This window comes from Bufo bufo, chromosome 6 (assembly GCF_905171765.1).
Source record: "Bufo bufo chromosome 6, aBufBuf1.1, whole genome shotgun sequence".
Classification (NCBI taxonomy): Eukaryota; Metazoa; Chordata; class Amphibia; order Anura; family Bufonidae; genus Bufo; species Bufo bufo.
In genome coordinates, this window is record NC_053394.1 from 428,219,148 (window position 1) to 428,236,630 (window position 17,483).

Sequence of the window (17,483 nt, forward strand, 5' to 3'; positions counted from 1 at the left end):
AACCATGGGAGTCCAGCCCCCACCGTGGGGCCCTCCCATCCTCGTCCTCTGATAAACCCACCGACTCCAAGGACCTCCCACCGCCAAACTAAGCCGCCGCGACAATAACCTTCCTTCTTCTTCCTTCTTCATTCTTCGCCTTTTCTTCTTCCCTTCTTTATCCTTCCCCCTTTTCCTTTTTTTTTTTTTTTTTTAATTCAAATTTTTTTTTTTTTTTAAAGAACCCTCAATATGCAGACAGCACGCAACCCCAACCCATACCAACAGCTATTTCCAAAGGGGGGGGGGGCCCAGCCCCCTCTCTCCCCCCCCCCCAAAACAAGGGTGGGTGGGCGGGGGGTCAGTACGCACAAAATGGCCCCTGTCTCCTGCCACGCATCCCCTCTTAACCCCTTTGTTCTCCTCCCACCAACTCAAACCTACCAATCCCTAACCATGACCAGGGAGGGGTCTCCTTAAACCACCCCCTGTCATGTTCGCCTCCCCCTATGCTACGCCCTCAGTCCGGCTTCTTCTTGACAGGGTACTGGTTACTTACACTCGACCCCTTCTTCAGGCTGCTTTCCACACCATCCCTCCTCTACTTCACCTCCAACCTTCCTCCCTTCAAATAACACACCGACACCTGGATGGATAAATTGGCCACAGCAGCCTTTTATTAAACAAAACATACATATATAGTTGTCACATTAACCTAACCCAGGGGGAGGTCCTTGAAGCCCGGAAAACCTTGGAAACCATGCCGGGGTGGCCAACCTTACCTCCAGCCGTTGCACCTTAGCTCGGAAGCACCACGGTTGACACACCCCAACAATCCCGCCACAGCCGCCAAGCAACCATGGGAGTCCAGCCCCCACCGTGGGGCCCTCCCATCCTCGTCCTCTGATAAACCCACCGACTCCAAGGACCTCCCACCGCCACAGAAGCCAAGGCTTGACCTCTTAAGCCTTGGCGTCCCTCCACACCCGCACTGCAACCTCAATGCCTTCCTGCAAAGCTAAACACCACATGTCTATACCCAGCGCATTCAAATGAACCCCATCACTGCGCCAATAGCCACCAACACCCTTCTCCAACTCATGATGCCTGACCGCCACAGCCCCATTCCGAACCATAAACCTCCCTATTGCCCTGTTTGCCTTCACCCTCGCCCTATTCACACCCTCAACTGAGCGAGCCCCCCTCCAAACCGTACGAGGCACCATGTCTGACCAGACCGTCACCATGCCCGGGTAAAGGGACCACAATCTAAGCAGGTCAAATTTAGCATCCCTCACCAACTCCCGTGAAGGACGCGCACACAAATCATTGCCCCCCACATGCAATACGAGCACATCTGGAGCCCTATCCTGCTTCACGAACTGGTGGAATTCCGGCAACATACCCTTCCACATCATGCCCCGCCTGCCTATCCACCTTACCACTGCCACGTCCCGCGCCAAACCGAGCTGCTGGCCATCAGGCCGAACTGCCGCCCGGAGAGCTCCCCAGAAAACGTAGGAGTGCCCTAGCACCCAAACCAACGCCGGACCGGAACCTGCAAAGAAACGAAAAAACATAACAGAACCAAAATCTATTGGCCGACTCCCCACCTCCTAAACAACTCCCTTCACGACAAGTCACCACCCCCCAAGCCCTTCCAGGCGCACATAAGACCTGAACCGCACTGACTCCCATCTCCCGATCTTCTTGATGACCTCCTCCCCCAAACCCCACCTGGCAGCCTCTGTCGCCGCACCTATCCGAAAAGAATGACTAGCATAACCCGCATCCCCCAGGCCCAACTGAACCAAGCACCGTCTGAAAACTGCCGTGAACTGGAACCTAGACAAAAAGGCCCCATCCGCATGCACCAACAGGGGGGTGGCCACCCTACCCCTTTCACAACGTAATCATGCCAACAGCGAACAGGACACATTCCACACTCCGGGACACTAAACAACACCAGCCGCCTGCCTCTTCCCTCCACATCAGTCTTGGACCGCCGCAAAACTATCTCCATCCGGTCCGGAAAAACATCCACATCATCACACAACAGGCCCCCCACCCTATCCGTTGCCGGGCAGACCAGCTCCCCCACTCTCAAAGCCCCGAAAAATGCCAATGAAAACGCTAAGCGAAACAAACGCACCTCCCATGGCGATGTGCACACATCCGCCAATGTCCTACCCAACTGCAACAACATCACAAACGACACTGGGCGGCGAGAATCCTTACCCGTACCATCCCTGCGCCACCCCTTTAATGCCCTCCTCACCAAAAAAGCCTTAGTAATGTCGACCATACCCCGCAAGCGACACCCAAAAGCCACGCCCGCGATCCAACCATTCATCTTGGTGACAGACCATCCTTCCTCCCTACAATGACCAATAAACAACAACAGGGGGATCTCAAGATCCTCCCGCTCCCCCACACCCAACTTCACCTTCCACTCTTCCCACCCCCGCCAAGCTCCAGCATACTTATCCCATGTCACAGGCGCCAAGGATGACCGAATCAAACCCATCACCGCGGTTCCAGGATTTCCCAAATCCCCGCCGGACACTCCAAGCCCACCTCCGCTGCTCCAGGAGCCAGCTGCCGAAAACGGTCCCACTGCGAACGAAAGAGGGCATCAGCAATACAGTTATCCACACCGGGCACGTGAACCGCCACGACCCACGCATTGAGTAGCAGGCATTCCAACACCAATTTTTTTAGCAGCCGCACAACCAATGGTGAAGAAGCCGACAAACTATTAATTGCTTGCACTACCCCCAAATTGTCGCAGTGGAACCGAACCGTCCTATTACGAAACAGGTCCCCCCACAACAACACCGCAACGACAATCGGAAACAGCTCTAATAACGCTAGGTTACGCACCCATCCCTTACTAACCCAACTGTCCGGCCACCTGCCCGCGCACCACTGGCCCCCCAGATAGACCCCAAAACCGCAACCCCCCGCCGCATCAGAAAACAAATCAAAATCAAACGAACTAACCTCCTCCATGAACAAAGAACGCCCATTATATTGTTCCAAAAACATACCCCAAACTCGCAAATCAGCCTTCAACTCCCGACCCAACCGTACAAAATGATGAGGGGCCTGAACCCCCCCCGTGGCCCCCGCCAACCTCCTACAGAAAATCCTCCCCATCGGCATAACCCGGCATGCAAAGTTGAGCTTCCCCAGAAGAGACTGCAAATCCCTCAATTTGATTTTTTCCAATCTCCCCGCCCTCGCCACTGCTTGCCTAAGGTCCTCCACCTTATCCAATGGCAACCTGCACTCCATCCTCCCAGAGTCTATTACTATCCCTAGGAAGCTCAATTCCGTAACCGGACCCACCGTCTTTTCCCCCGCCAACGGAACCCCAAACGCCTCAAACAACGCAAACAACGTGTTCAACAAGACTGAACACACCCGGGACTGAGCCGGACCCACACAAAGGAAATCATCCAGATAATGGATAACCGACTCGCACCCTGACGCATCACGAACTGCCCACTCTAAAAAAGAACTAAACGCCTCAAAATAAGCACACGATAAGGAGCACCCCATTGGTAAACAACGGTCCACGAAAAAAAAACCATTCCAAAAACACCCCAACAGATGCAAGCTATCTGGATGCACTGGCAACAGCCTAAAAGCCGCCTCAATGTCTGTCTTTGCCATTAAGGCTCCCTGCCCATACCCCCTCACCAATGCCACTGCCGCATCAAATGAAGTATAGACCACGGAACACATCGCCGGGTCAATACCATCATTGACCGACGTTCCCTTAGGGAAGGACAGATGGTGAATCAGCCTGAATTTATTAGCCTCCTTCTTTGGAACCACCCCCAATGGCGACAAACGCAGTGCCGCTAAAGGAGGCTCCAAAAAGGGTCCCGCCATCCTACCCAACCTAACCTCCTTTGCCAGTTTTTCCGTGTGTATACCTCCGGGCGCTCCCTAGCCGACCGCAAGTTCTTCCTAACCAAAACCGCTTCAGACGAAACAAACGGAATCCGAAAACCAAACGCAAACCCATTTTTTAACAACTCCGCCGCTCCCCTATCCGGGTACCTATCGAGGTACGGGACCATCCTTGCTAGCCGCACCGGCGTCACCCCCTTTTCCAGAATTATCCCCTCCCCTATGCTTCCCCCCTTTAAAGCACCTCGCCGCTCCATGTGCCCCCCCGCAAGTTGAGCACTCGTGCTTGAACTTGCACTTTGCCCCGAACTTGCATCCCCCTTCATTAAACAGGAAGCACAGCCCTTTCGCGGATGCTGACGCAAAACCCGACTGGCCTCCTCCCCCCACCTCCCCTCGAAAGGACTGACCCCCCCTAACCGGCGCCGTAACCTTTAACCACAGCGCGATATCCTTGTGGTCCCACCGGATACCCTGCCGCACCGCCTTCCGCTGCCGAAACTGCTCATCGTAGCGCAGCCAGGCCAGCCCTCCATACACCCGATAGGCCTCCCCTATCGCGTCCAGATAACAAAAAAGAGCGGAACAACATTCCGGCTCCTTTTCCCCTATAACACTAGCCAATATCGCGAAAGCCTGCAACCAGTTCGCAAACGTCCGCGGTATCAACCTATGCCTCCTCTTCTCCTCCTCCTCCCTTTTCCCCTCATCCTTCCTCACCCTATCCAGGTTAAACTTCTCAAGAGGGAGCAGCGAAAAAATATCCACATACTCCCCCTTCCAGATCCGATCCCTCACCTCCTGCTTCAAATGGGCCCCCAGCGGCCCCTCAAAGCAAACATAAACTTCACCTTTTGCCCGGTCATCTAACCGAGACTCCCCCCCCCTCCACCACTCCACCGGCCTGCGTCTGCACTGACACGCTAGCAGCCCGCACCTCCGCAACCGTACCCCCACAACTCTGTACCCCACAGGGACCCCCCGACGCCCCCCACACAGGCAACGGTGACAGGCCCCCAGCCCCCCAGCTAGCCGCCAGCCCCGCCAAACCCCCCAGTAACTGACCTAAACCTCTGCTCAAATCAAGGTGGGCTCCCCCACCCCCAGCCAAACTAGCCCCCAGCTGAACTAACGGTCCCCAAGGTGTCTCACCTGGCTGCGTGGGTGCTGTGACCCCACCAGCCGCAGGTCCTGTATCCAGAAGAGCCGGTCTCTGCGCAGATCCTCCAGGGGCATCTTCTTCCAGGCGTCGCACCCCTCCACCGGACGAAGATCCACTGCTAGAGGCAAATTCTTCAAGGAGGGCCGGCCCCTCCCCCTCTCTACTGCCGGACATCACCGCCGGGAGCCTGCTGCCTCCTGGCCTGCAGCAGCTCCGCCATTCTGTCCACCTCTCCCACGCTGAGAGGCCCCAGTCACCGCTCCATGGACTGGGCCTGCCGCACCGGGTCCCGCCTCCAACCGCCGTCCATCACGCCGGGCAGGCCTGGCACAGCCTGCAGCCGAGCTCCGCCGCTTGCCAGGATTCCTCCCACGCCTGGGCGTCCGTGGAGGCACAGGCACAGACTGCCCCAGGCGTGAAGGGTCCCTTGAGGGGCTCCTTTTTCGGCGCTGAGCCCTAGGGGGCGCCATCTCTTGACTAAGGCGCGCCGGCGGAACGGACCGCCGCGGCCGGGACGTCTGAGGCAGAGGCAAAGCGGGCGCCTCTGCCACCCCCTGCAGCAACTCCTGGATCCGACCCTGCAGCCAGTCCTCGCCTTTCTCCGCCGCCGCTGCCCTAAGCTGCGATATCAGCACCTCCATTGCGCGTCTGGATGGCGGTCAGTACGCACAAAATGGCCCCTGTCTCCTGCCACGCATCCCCTCTTAACCCCTTTGTTCTCCTCCCACCAACTCAAACCTACCAATCCCTAACCATGACCAGGGAGGGGTCTCCTTAAACCACCCCCTGTCATGTTCGCCTCCCCCTATGCTACGCCCTCAGTCCGGCTTCTTCTTATCTACCTGAGCAGCCATATTGAGTTCTGGGCTGATGGTCTGGGTGAGCGTACCTGTTGTCTGTTTCTGTTTCTTCAGTCCAACATGCATACGGCTCCTTCCACTATGTAGCTCTTGGTCTATAACCTACCACTAGATCAGCACACTGTTCTCCTGAAATACTCTGTGCTACTGTTGGGACCCTGCTCCTTCCATTATGTAAGTCTCAGACTGTGACCTCTCATATGAACAGCACACTCTTCTCCTGAAATACACTGTGCTGCGGAGGCCGGGTTTGGGGTGGCTCCAACGCTACGCTGGGTCCCCCGGACACCGTCGAAGTGTCACCACGTGTTGCTGCTCTCCGGAAGGGATGGTAAGGCGTAATGCACTCCAACGGGAAATAAGTCCAGAGAGTCAGGGTCTGCAGTAAACCAGTGTGCATGTTTACTGGAGGAATTAAGGTACAAAACAATACAGGCGAGGCATAGGGCTGGCTTCTCCAGTCTCCTCCCTGGCAGAAGAAGGGTTTGATGCTGAGGAAAGGCCTGAGCTATCTGTCCCTCTCTCTCTTCAGAAGGCTGGTACCCTGGTCCAAGGCTGGTGATCCAGGGTCTGTGGCAGCGTATCTCTGTCTCAGCATCTTCTTCTGGTCACTCAGTAGTCTGGCAGAGTCTCCTCCCTGGCAGAAGAAGGGTTTGATGCTGAAGAAAGGCCTGAGCTATCTGTCCCTCTCTCTCTCAGACGGCTGGTATCCTGGTCTAGGGCCCATGGTCTGTAGCTCAGTAGTCCGGCTGGCTCCTTGGTCACAGGGATAGTGACCCATGGTCTGGGGCTCAGCGTCCCCATCTCAGCGTCTTCTTCTGGTCACTCAGTAGGCTGCCATGAGTCTCCCTTCCAAGCACTGTTCCCTAACTGCAGCACACTAGGGGCTCTGACTGTTCTCCTTATATACAGTTTTTGCTAGACTAGAACCTTCTAGTGGGAGGAGGGGTGGAGTGGAGAAACTCAGCACAAACAGATACAATGTTTCAGCTCCCGTCTGCTATACACTTACATTAGAGCTTCAATGATACTCAATGGCAATGACACAGCAGGTTTTCCATACAAAAACAAGTTTCCAGACATAACAACAGAGCTAAAACCAAAAATTTAAGGCTACGTTCACACTAGTGTTTTTTGTGGATCCGTCATGGATCTGCAAAAACGCTTCCGTTACAATAATACAACCGATGCATCCGTCATGAACGGATCCTGTTGTAATATGTCTTCTATAGCCATGACGGATCCGTCTTGAACACCATTGAAAGTCAATAGGGGACGGATCTGTTTTCTATTGTGCCAGATTGTGTCAGAGAAAACATTGTGTGTCAGGACGGATCCGTTTGGCTCTGCTTCGACAGGCGGACAGCAAAATGCTGCAAGCAGAGTTCTGGTATTCGCCTCCAGAGCAGAATGGTGACTGATCGGAGGCAAACTGATGCATTCTGAGCGGATCCTTTTCCATTCAGAATGCATTAGGGCAAAACTGATCTGTTTTGGACCGCTTGTGAGATCCCTGAACGGATCTCGCAAACGGAAAGCCAAAACGCCAGTGTGAAAGTAGCCTAAAAGGTCAGCCTGTCTTCTTTTTGGTGGTAAACAAGTCTGGGTTTTTCCCTCCAAAACATGCTCTTCTTTAAACCCTATGGCAGCTGTGGAAAATTACCAGCTTCTCAATCAAAGCCCTAACAGTCTCTCAGTATTCATTAATCCTTTCCACAGAGCCATGTAAATCCAGTGATAATGAACAGGATATATAACACAACATACATATAAAATGCAGTTACACAGTATTAAACAGTGCAAGTTAACCCTTTTAGGTGAAATAAAGAAGTAAGTAAGAAGTTTTAACTTTGCATAGGGAAATAGGCAAATGTCCAAATTTCAAAGTACTCCCTGCTCTAGGGCACTACACTTGCACTAGGAAGCTCTCCATCTCTGACCTCTTATAAAATAAGTATAGCCCTCTGCTGAAGTACTCTGTGCTGCTGGGGGGGGGGGGACCAGGTTTTTCTAAATGATCCAAACACTCATGTAGTATACCGTGCCTCTGGGAGAGAATCCTGTTGCTTTTACTGTGTGAACCTGGACAAACGTGACCTCTAGGTAATCTCATTTACTTAGGTAGCGGTAGTTTTTCAGCAGCACCATATGGCGGCTACTTGGTGATCCATGTTCCTGGCGCTGATAGCCTCACACAGCTGAGGCTTGTACATAGAAGAAATATGGCTGTCCTCAGGGTCGGGCAGATGTGAGGAGATGGTGCTGAGGGGGGATTACAGATCCATCCGCTCCTTGTGTTCTTTTCATAATATTTCAAAATGTGGGCCATATGAAAGTAATTATGTCCTCGGGCTGCAGACCACACACAGGAGGCCGCTGTATGAGCTCAGGTATGTACTGGGCCGTGGGTCCATATCACTGCCTGTCATATTTCCTAATGTGAATACTTTTTACCTTACTTTTATCTCTTCGGGGCTGCTGACCCTCATATTACACATCCTGTGGATCTCACTCCTCATATCCCATATGTCGTCTCCTCTGCCCCAATTGCCCTGGGTTCTATCCCTCCTGCCTCATACATCCAATGTCCTGTCTCTCCCGCCTCATACATCCAATGTCCTGTCTCTCCTGCCTCATACATCCAATGTCCTGTCTCTCCTGCCTCATACATCCAATGTCCTGTCTCTCCCGCCTCATACATCCAATGTCCTGTATATCCTGCCTCATACCTCCAATGTCCTGTCTCTCCCGCCTCATACATCCAATGTCCTGTCTCTCCCGCCTCATACATCCAATGTCCTGTCTCTCCTGCCTCATACATCCAATGTCCTGTCTCTCCTGCCTCATACATCCAATGTCCTGTCTCTTCTGACGCAAGTGCCTCGTGTTCTTTCTCTCCTGCCTTTCATATCCAATGCCCTGTCTCTCCTGCTTCATGTATCCAATGCCCTGTCTCTCCTGCCTCATACATCCAATGTCCTGTCTCTCCTGCCTCATACATCCAATGTCCTGTCTCTCCTGCCTCATACATCCAATGTCCTGTCTCTCCTGCCTCATACATCCAATGTCCTGTCTCTCCTGCCTCATACATCCAATGTCCTGTCTCTCCTGCTTCATACATCCAATGTCCTGTCTCTCCTGCCTCATACATCCAATGTCCTGTCTCTCCTGCCTCATACATCCAATGTCCTGTCTCTCCTGCCTCATACATCCAATGTCCTGTCTCTCCTGCCTCATACATCCAATGTCCTGTCTCTCCTGCCTCATACATCCAATGTCCTGTCTCTCCTGCCTCATACATCCAATGTCCTGTCTCTCCTGCCTCATACATCCAATGTCCTGTCTCTCCCGCCTCATACATCCAATGTCCTGTCTCTCCTGCCTCATACATCCAATGTCCTGTCTCTCCTGCCTCATACATCCAATGTCCTGTCTCTCCTGCCTCATACATCCAATGTCCTGTCTCTCCTGCCTCATACATCCAATGTCCTGTCTCTTCTGACGCAAGTGCCTCGTGTTCTTTCTCTCCTGCCTTTCATATCCAATGCCCTGTCTCTCCTGCTTCATGTATCCAATGTTTTGTCTCTCTTGCCTTTCATATTCTATGTCTTGTTTCTTATGTCCAATGTCCTGTTCTTCTGCCTTTCATATGCCATAATCATGACTCTCCTGCCTATTATGTCCAATGTTCTGTCTCTATTGACTTTTATGTCCCGAATTCAGTCTCTCCTTTCATATACCATACCCTGTCTCTCCTGCTTTGTATATCCAATGCTCTGTATCTCCTGCCTTTCATATCCCATGTCTTGTTTCTTATATGCAATGTCCTGTCTCTCCTGCCTTTTATGTCCCATGTTCTGTCTCTCCTGCCTCTAATATCCAATGCTCTGTTTCTCCTGCCTTTCATATTCCTTGTCCTGTCTCTCCCGCCTCATACATCCAATGTCCTGTCTCTCCCGCCTCATACATCCAATGTCCTGTCTCTCCCGCCTCATACATCCAATGTCCTGTCTCTCCCGCCTCATACATCCAATGTCCTGTCTCTCCTGCCTCATACATCCAATGTCCTGTCTCTCCTGCCTCATACCTCCAATGTCCTGTCTCTCCCGCCTCATACATCCAATGTCCTGTCTCTCCCGCCTCATACATCCAATGTCCTGTCTCTCCCGCCTCATACATCCAATGTCCTGTCTCTCCTGCCTCATACATCCAATGTCATGTCTCTCCTGCCTCATACATCCAATGTCCTGTCTCTTCTGACGCAAGTGCCTCGTGTTCTTTCTCTCCTGCCTTTCATATCCAATGCCCTGTCTCTCCTGCTTCATGTATCCAATGTCCTGTCTCTCCTGCCTCATACATCCAATGTCCTGTCTCTCCTGCCTCATACATCCAATGTCCTGTCTCTCCCGCCTCATACATCCAATGTCCTGTCTCTCCTGCCTCATACATCCAATGTCCTGTCTCTCCTGCCTCATACATCCAATGTCCTGTCTCTCCTGCCTCATACATCCAATGTCCTGTCTCTCCTGCCTCATACATCCAATGTCCTGTCTCTCCCGCCTCATACATCCAATGTCCTGTCTCTCCCGCCTCATACATCCAATGTCCTGTCTCTCCTGCCTCATACATCCAATGTCCTGTCTCTCCTGCCTCATACATCCAATGTCCTGTCTCTCCTGCCTCATACATCCAATGTCCTGTCTCTCCTGCTTCATACATCCAATGTCCTGTCTCTCCTGCCTCATACATCCAATGTCCTGTCTCTCCTGCCTCATACATCCAATGTCCTGTCTCTCCTGCCTCATACATCCAATGTCCTGTCTCTCCTGCCTCATACATCCAATGTCCTGTCTCTCCTGCCTCATACATCCAATGTCCTGTCTCTCCTGCCTCATACATCCAATGTCCTGTCTCTCCCGCCTCATACATCCAATGTCCTGTCTCTCCTGCCTCATACATCCAATGTCCTGTCTCTCCTGCCTCATACATCCAATGTCCTGTCTCTCCTGCCTCATACATCCAATGTCCTGTCTCTCCTGCCTCATACATCCAATGTCCTGTCTCTTCTGACGCAAGTGCCTCGTGTTCTTTCTCTCCTGCCTTTCATATCCAATGCCCTGTCTCTCCTGCTTCATGTATCCAATGTTTTGTCTCTCTTGCCTTTCATATTCTATGTCTTGTTTCTTATGTCCAATGTCCTGTTCTTCTGCCTTTCATATGCCATAATCATGACTCTCCTGCCTATTATGTCCAATGTTCTGTCTCTATTGACTTTTATGTCCCGAATTCAGTCTCTCCTTTCATATACCATACCCTGTCTCTCCTGCTTTGTATATCCAATGCTCTGTATCTCCTGCCTTTCATATCCCATGTCTTGTTTCTTATATGCAATGTCCTGTCTCTCCTGCCTTTTATGTCCCATGTTCTGTCTCTCCTGCCTCTAATATCCAATGCTCTGTTTCTCCTGCCTTTCATATTCCTTGTCCTGTCTCTTCTGTCTTTTATATCCCATGACCTGTTTCTCTTGGCTTTCAGGTCCTGTCTCTACTGGTTTTCATATCCCAGGTCCTGTCTCCCCTGCCTCTCATAGCCAATGCCCTGTCTCTCCTACCACTCATATCTCTTTTCTTGTCTCTACCCTCCCTAAGTGTCCCATTTCCTTTTTCCTCTTGCCCCTCATATCCCATGTCCCGTCTCTCCCGTATTTTTGCCCATGCACTTGATATTCCACATTCTATCTCTCTTGCCATACATTTAATATATCTCCGGTCCCTGAAATCTCATCTTTTCTGTCTTTCCTGCCTTTCTTAGCCAGTATTGTCTCCCCTGCCTTCCATTTGATGCTTTGTCTCTCCTGTCCACTATGTCCCATATTCTATCTCCTGCCTTTCATATCTTGTGTTCCCCATCTCTCCTGTCCCCCATATCCCATCTCTCCTGCTTCTCATATGTCCTTTCCCTCCTGCCTCTCATATCCCTTATTCTGTCTCCCCTGCCTTTCATATTTCTTCATCACTCCAGCTCCTCTTAGCTCTTGCTGCCCCTTCCCCTGGTTCAGGCCCCATTGCCCCCATCCATAGACCATGAGCTGGATGGAGATGATATATAGGTGTAACCTGTCTTATCCCCCTGACTGAGTCCGTCTGCTTCCAATTACCGCCGCACAGATCTTACCATTCCCCCCAGCTGACCTTTTCCTAACGTTTGCTTTGGCAAACCTTGGAGACTGCGACACCAGGCGCCTTTCAGCAAAGTTATAATTAAAATCGCAGCTTGGTGTATTTTTACCTCTGGCCTAAAACCCTGTGATCCGTTACTAAATCTCAGGGGTACGAAGAATGGGGCCCATCATATCCATCACAGGTGACCCGGCGTGTAAAAAGAGGAAGAGCTAGGGAAGGGTTAAAGGAATAGTTATGTCATCTATTAGATGCAGGACATATCGGATACATAGAGCAGAGCGGAGCTGGGGGGGGGGGGGGGGTGGTATGTGCTTCCATGGAGAACCAGGAGGAGCAGCTGGAGGACGTCTGGGCAGATGGTGCCGCGCTGTGCCGGGGATTTACTTGTAGATTTGGGTTTTTGTTAACATTTCAAAGGCTGAAGCTGAACAGACTCCTCCATTTAGCAGTAACGCAACTCCCATCATTGCGGACGGAGATGGAAACCAAATGCTTGAGCGCCACCCGGTATATAGAGAGTGTCCATATACAGGGGTCTTTGGCGGGACACAGCACAGGATGTTGATATGTGGCTTCACGGGGCGGCCATCATGGAGATAGCTACAACATGCCTGACTAAATAGTGGCTTCAGGTAAACTGTATTAGAAAGTGGGCAGGCCCCAGTGTTTACACTGCCGAGCAGCTGAATGTAGGCAGGGCTGCAGTGTGAGTGATAGCTGTGCTTCAAGATATAAACTTATCCCCTATACACAGGATATCTGATTAGTGGGGCACTGATCATTAAAGTCCCCACCAATCCCGAGAATGGCGGTACTGTGTATTCCCAATGAAAGAAGCGTAGGATGAGTGTACCCACTGCCGATCCATTCATTTGGCGGTTGAACGTGTGTGCTGCCGCTTCATTCACTTAGCGCCTGAGAGTGCACACTGCGATCAATTCATTCAGCCTTCAAGTGAGCATGCTGCTGATCCATTCATTCAGCCCTCGAGCACGTGCGCTACCGATCCACTTTATCAGTGCCCGAGCGTGCACTGCATGCTGCTAATCCATTCATTGAACACTTGAGTGTGATCCATTCACTCGGCAGTCAAGCGTGCGCTGCCAATTAGTGTTGATCGAGCAGGCTCGGCCGAACACAGTTCGGCTCGAGCATCTTGATGCTCGGCACATGGCGGTATTCGGCGAATACCACATGTGCAATGCTCGAGTCTCCTCCCCGCACGTTTGTTGGCTGCTACACAGCCAATAAACGTGCAGGTAAGTACTGCCCTTAACTGTAATACCATAGCCATGTTGGTCACTGGCATTACAGTGATTGGCTGGCCAGAACGCGCCATCGGGTGCTATATAGCACCCGATGGACACGTGTTCGGCTCAGTCTTAGTCAGGGAAAGCTGTGCTGAAGAAGGCAAAGATAGTGTAGGGAGTGCAAAAAAATGTTTTTAAGTTGAAAGACCCAGAGACCCAAAAGTCCTTTAAGGACTATTGTGTGTGGCAGCAGCAAATATATTTTTAGCGCAACCTGCGCTAAATTGCTAAAACTTTACAGACCCAAAAGTCCTTTTAAGGACTGTTGTGTGTGGCAGCAATATCTATTTTTAGCGCATCCTGTGCTAAATAGCGTGCAATAGTTAGGCCGCTGCAGACAGCGACATTATCGCGCTAGATCTCTTAAATATCTGTAACATCCAGTGTACTTTTTCTGTAGACTGTGTCCGCTGCGGACAGTGACATAACCTGGGGTACATCTCCTGTGTAACGTTTCCACATTCCAATACCTGTGACATTCCCTGTAATTTTTTATTAGCTGCTGGTGACATCAGCGACATTATCTGCAGTATTTCTCCTGTGTAACGTTTCCACATCCCAAATACCTGTGACATTCCCTGTAATTTTATATTAGCTGCTGGTGACATCAGCGACATTATCTGCAGCATTTCTCCTGTGTAACGTTTCCACATCCCAAATACCTGTGACATTCCTTGTAATTTTATTTTAGCCGCTGCTGACATCAGCGACATTATCTGCAGTATTTCTTCTGTGTAACGTTTCCACATCCAAAATACCTGTGACATTCCCTGTAATTTTTTATTAGCTGCTGGTGACAGCATTGACATTATCTGCAGTATTTCTCCTGTGTAACGTTTCCACATCCCAAATACCTGTGACATTCCCTGTAATTCTTTTATTAGCCACTGGTGAAAGCATTGACATTATCTGCGGTATATCTCCTGTGTGACGTTTCCACATACCAATACCTGTGACATTCCCTGTAATTTTTTATTAGCCTCTGGTGACATCAGCGACATTATCTGCGCTATTTCTCCTGTGTAACGTTTCCACATCCCAAATACCTGTGACATTCCCTGTAATTTTATATCACCCGTTGCTGACATCATCAACATTATCTGCGGTATTTCTCCTGTGTGACGTTTCCACATCCAAAATACCTTTTTTTATTTTTTGCGCATACACTTACAAATCCTACGCTACTGTATGTGTGACATACTTTCAAGCATATATAACATTTAATATGAAGATGACGAGCAGTAAGGGACAGGGAAGTGGCCATGATGCTGTGCACGCAGAAGCCGTCGCCCTGGGCACGTTGAAACTGTGCCTGCTGCCAGAGCACAAGAAAAACAATCATCCACGATACCTAGCTTCATGTCCCGGTTTGCAGGGGCGGCGCAGGACAACACTCTCAAAGTCAGACCAGTGCGACCAGGTGGTCGGTTGGATTGCAGCAGATAATGCTTCCAGTTGGTTAAGCACCACCCCGTCTTCCACCAAGTCCAGTCTCAGTAGCCAAGAGTCTGGTCAACAGAATCCTCACCCTGATCCTCCTTCCTCCCACCATGGTGAGTCTTACCAAACAAGTGATCCCAGACTTGGATATTCCAAGGAGCTCTTTTCAGCACCATTCCTTCATTTGGGGCCTCTCGCCAAGCCCGCTTTGAAGAGGGACATGAGGAGATATTGTGCCCTGATTCCCAAACTCATGAGCATCCACAGTCACAAGAAGATGACAGTAAGGGACGGCAATTAGTGTTTCACGAGGTGGATGATGATGATGAGACACAGTTGCCAATAAGACAACAGAAATTTGTGTCTCAAGAGGTTGATGATGAGGATGAGACAGAGTTGTCAATAAACTGAGGTTGTTGTTAGGTCAACAAAGTCAGGAGAATGAGCAGAGTGAGGAAGTGGAAGAGGAGGTGGTGGACGATGAAGTCACTGACCCAACTTAGAAAGGGGGCAAGCCGAGCGAGGACAGCAGTAAGGGGGGGGGGGTCCCGCAGCACCGCAACAGGCTGGAAGAGGCAGTGGGGTGGCAAAAGGGAGAAGGCGGGCCACACCAAACAGTTCCCCGGGGTACACCCTAGTGGAGATCTCCATTGCCAAGGGGTAGGTGTTCCGCAGTCTGGCGCTTATTTAAGGAAAGTGCGGAGGACAAAAGATTTGTCATTTGCAACCTGTGCCCATACACAAATGAGCAGGGGGTGAACACTAGCAACCTCACCACCACCAGCATGATCTGCCACATGGCATCCAAGCAGGTGGGCCGAACTCCTGGGTCCACAATCTGTGTCTGCGGGTCACACCACTGCTCCTCTTCCCCTGTGTTACGCGCTGGCCAATCCCCCTGTCGAAGGTGCAGGGACAGGATGCCTCCCTCCCTGCACCTGGACCTTCGCAAGCACAATCAGCCACCACATCCACTTCCGTGTCCCAGCGCAGCGTACAAATGTCCTTACCCCAGGCATTTGAACGCAAGTGCAAATACCCAGCCACCCACCCACAGACCATAGCACTAAATGCACAACTTTCCAAATTACTGGCCCCTGTAAATGTTGCCATTTAGGCTTGTGGACACTGAGGCCTTCCGCCAGCCTGATGTCGGCGGCCATCCCTCGTTATGCAGTCCCCAGCCGCAACTATTTTTCACGGTGTGCCGTGCCCGCCTTACACCTGCATGTGTCCTGTAACATCATCCGTGCCCTGACCAACGCAGTTACTGGGAAGGTCACTTAACCACTGACACATGGACAAGTGCTTTCGGCCAGGGACGCTACATTTCCCTGACGGCCCACTGGTGTGAACGTTGTGGAGGCCGGGAGCTAGTCGTACCCTGGGATGGCACAGGTGCTACTGACTCCAAGGATTGTGGGCCCTAATTCCATCAGGGTTTCCGCCACCACCGGCTCCAACTCCCACTTCTCCGCCTCCACTTCCACCTCTGAATTATCCTCTTGCAGCACCAGTCAGCTATCAGTCGGTAGCTGGAAGCAGTGTAGCACTGCATTGGGGAAGCGTCAACAGGCCGTGCTTAAGCTGATCTGCTTAGGTGACAAACAGCACACCGCCGCATAGCTGTGGCAGGGGATAAGAGACCAGACTGAGCTGTGGCTCTCACCACTCACCTAGAACCAGGCATAGTTGTGTCTGATAATGGCCGTAACTTGGTGGCGGCTTTGGAACTCGGCAAGCTCACACACATACCATGCCTAGCCCACGTCTTCAACTTAATGGTTCAGTGGTTTCTCAAAACCTACCCCAATTTGCCTGAGCTACTGGTGAAGGTGCGCCACGTGTGTGCCATTTTTGCAAGTCATCGACCCGCTTCCGCCGGTCTGGCAATCAGCACTGCAGCGCTTACAATTGCAGCTCACCGACTGTTGTGTGACGTGAGCACGCGGCTGGAACTCCACGTTCCCACATGTGGCCAGGCTTTTGTGAGCAGCAAGAGGGCAGCAAGTGGAATACCAGCTGCAACATGGTCGTCGCCTTTCCAGTCAGCTTCCGCTCTTCACAAGCGAGGAGTGGGCATGGATGTCGGACCCTCTGTGAGGTCTTGAGATACTTTGAGGAATCAACACAGATGGTGAGCGGCGATAAACGCTATAATCAGCGTCACCATCCACTTCTGTGTCTACTGAAACGCTCGCTGCTCACAATAAGGCCGGCGGGCTTTGCAGTGGAAGAGGTGGAAATGGAGGGAAGACATACACAGGGTGATAGGCAGGACCACCGTCAGTCGTCTTCTCAGCGCAAATTGGATGATGAGGAGGAGGAGCAGGAGACTGTTGCCTCCGCTACAGAGGGTAGTACCCATGGAAGTTTAATTCCATCTGTTCAGCGTTCAGCGAAGTCTTGCTGTTGGGACTCTGTACACATGGCTGACTTTATGTTAGGCTGCTCTTCCCGTGACCCACTCGTTTTACGCATTTTGGACAACACTGATTAACTGGTTGTTCACCCTTCTCGTTCCCCCGCTACAAAGAGAACTTTCTTATCTCTCATTCCTGTGGTGGACGAGGACGAGCAAAATGGTGCAAATACCAGAAGGTCCCTTGTGGAAAAATTGCTCCAAAAA

General features: G+C 51.5%; 1 protein-coding gene across 1 annotated transcript in view; it reads left to right on the top strand.

The window, feature by feature from the left end:
* B3GNTL1 (UDP-GlcNAc:betaGal beta-1,3-N-acetylglucosaminyltransferase like 1) overlaps positions 1-17,483 on the top strand; it is a 192,121-nt gene that overhangs the window by 162,816 nt on the left and 11,822 nt on the right.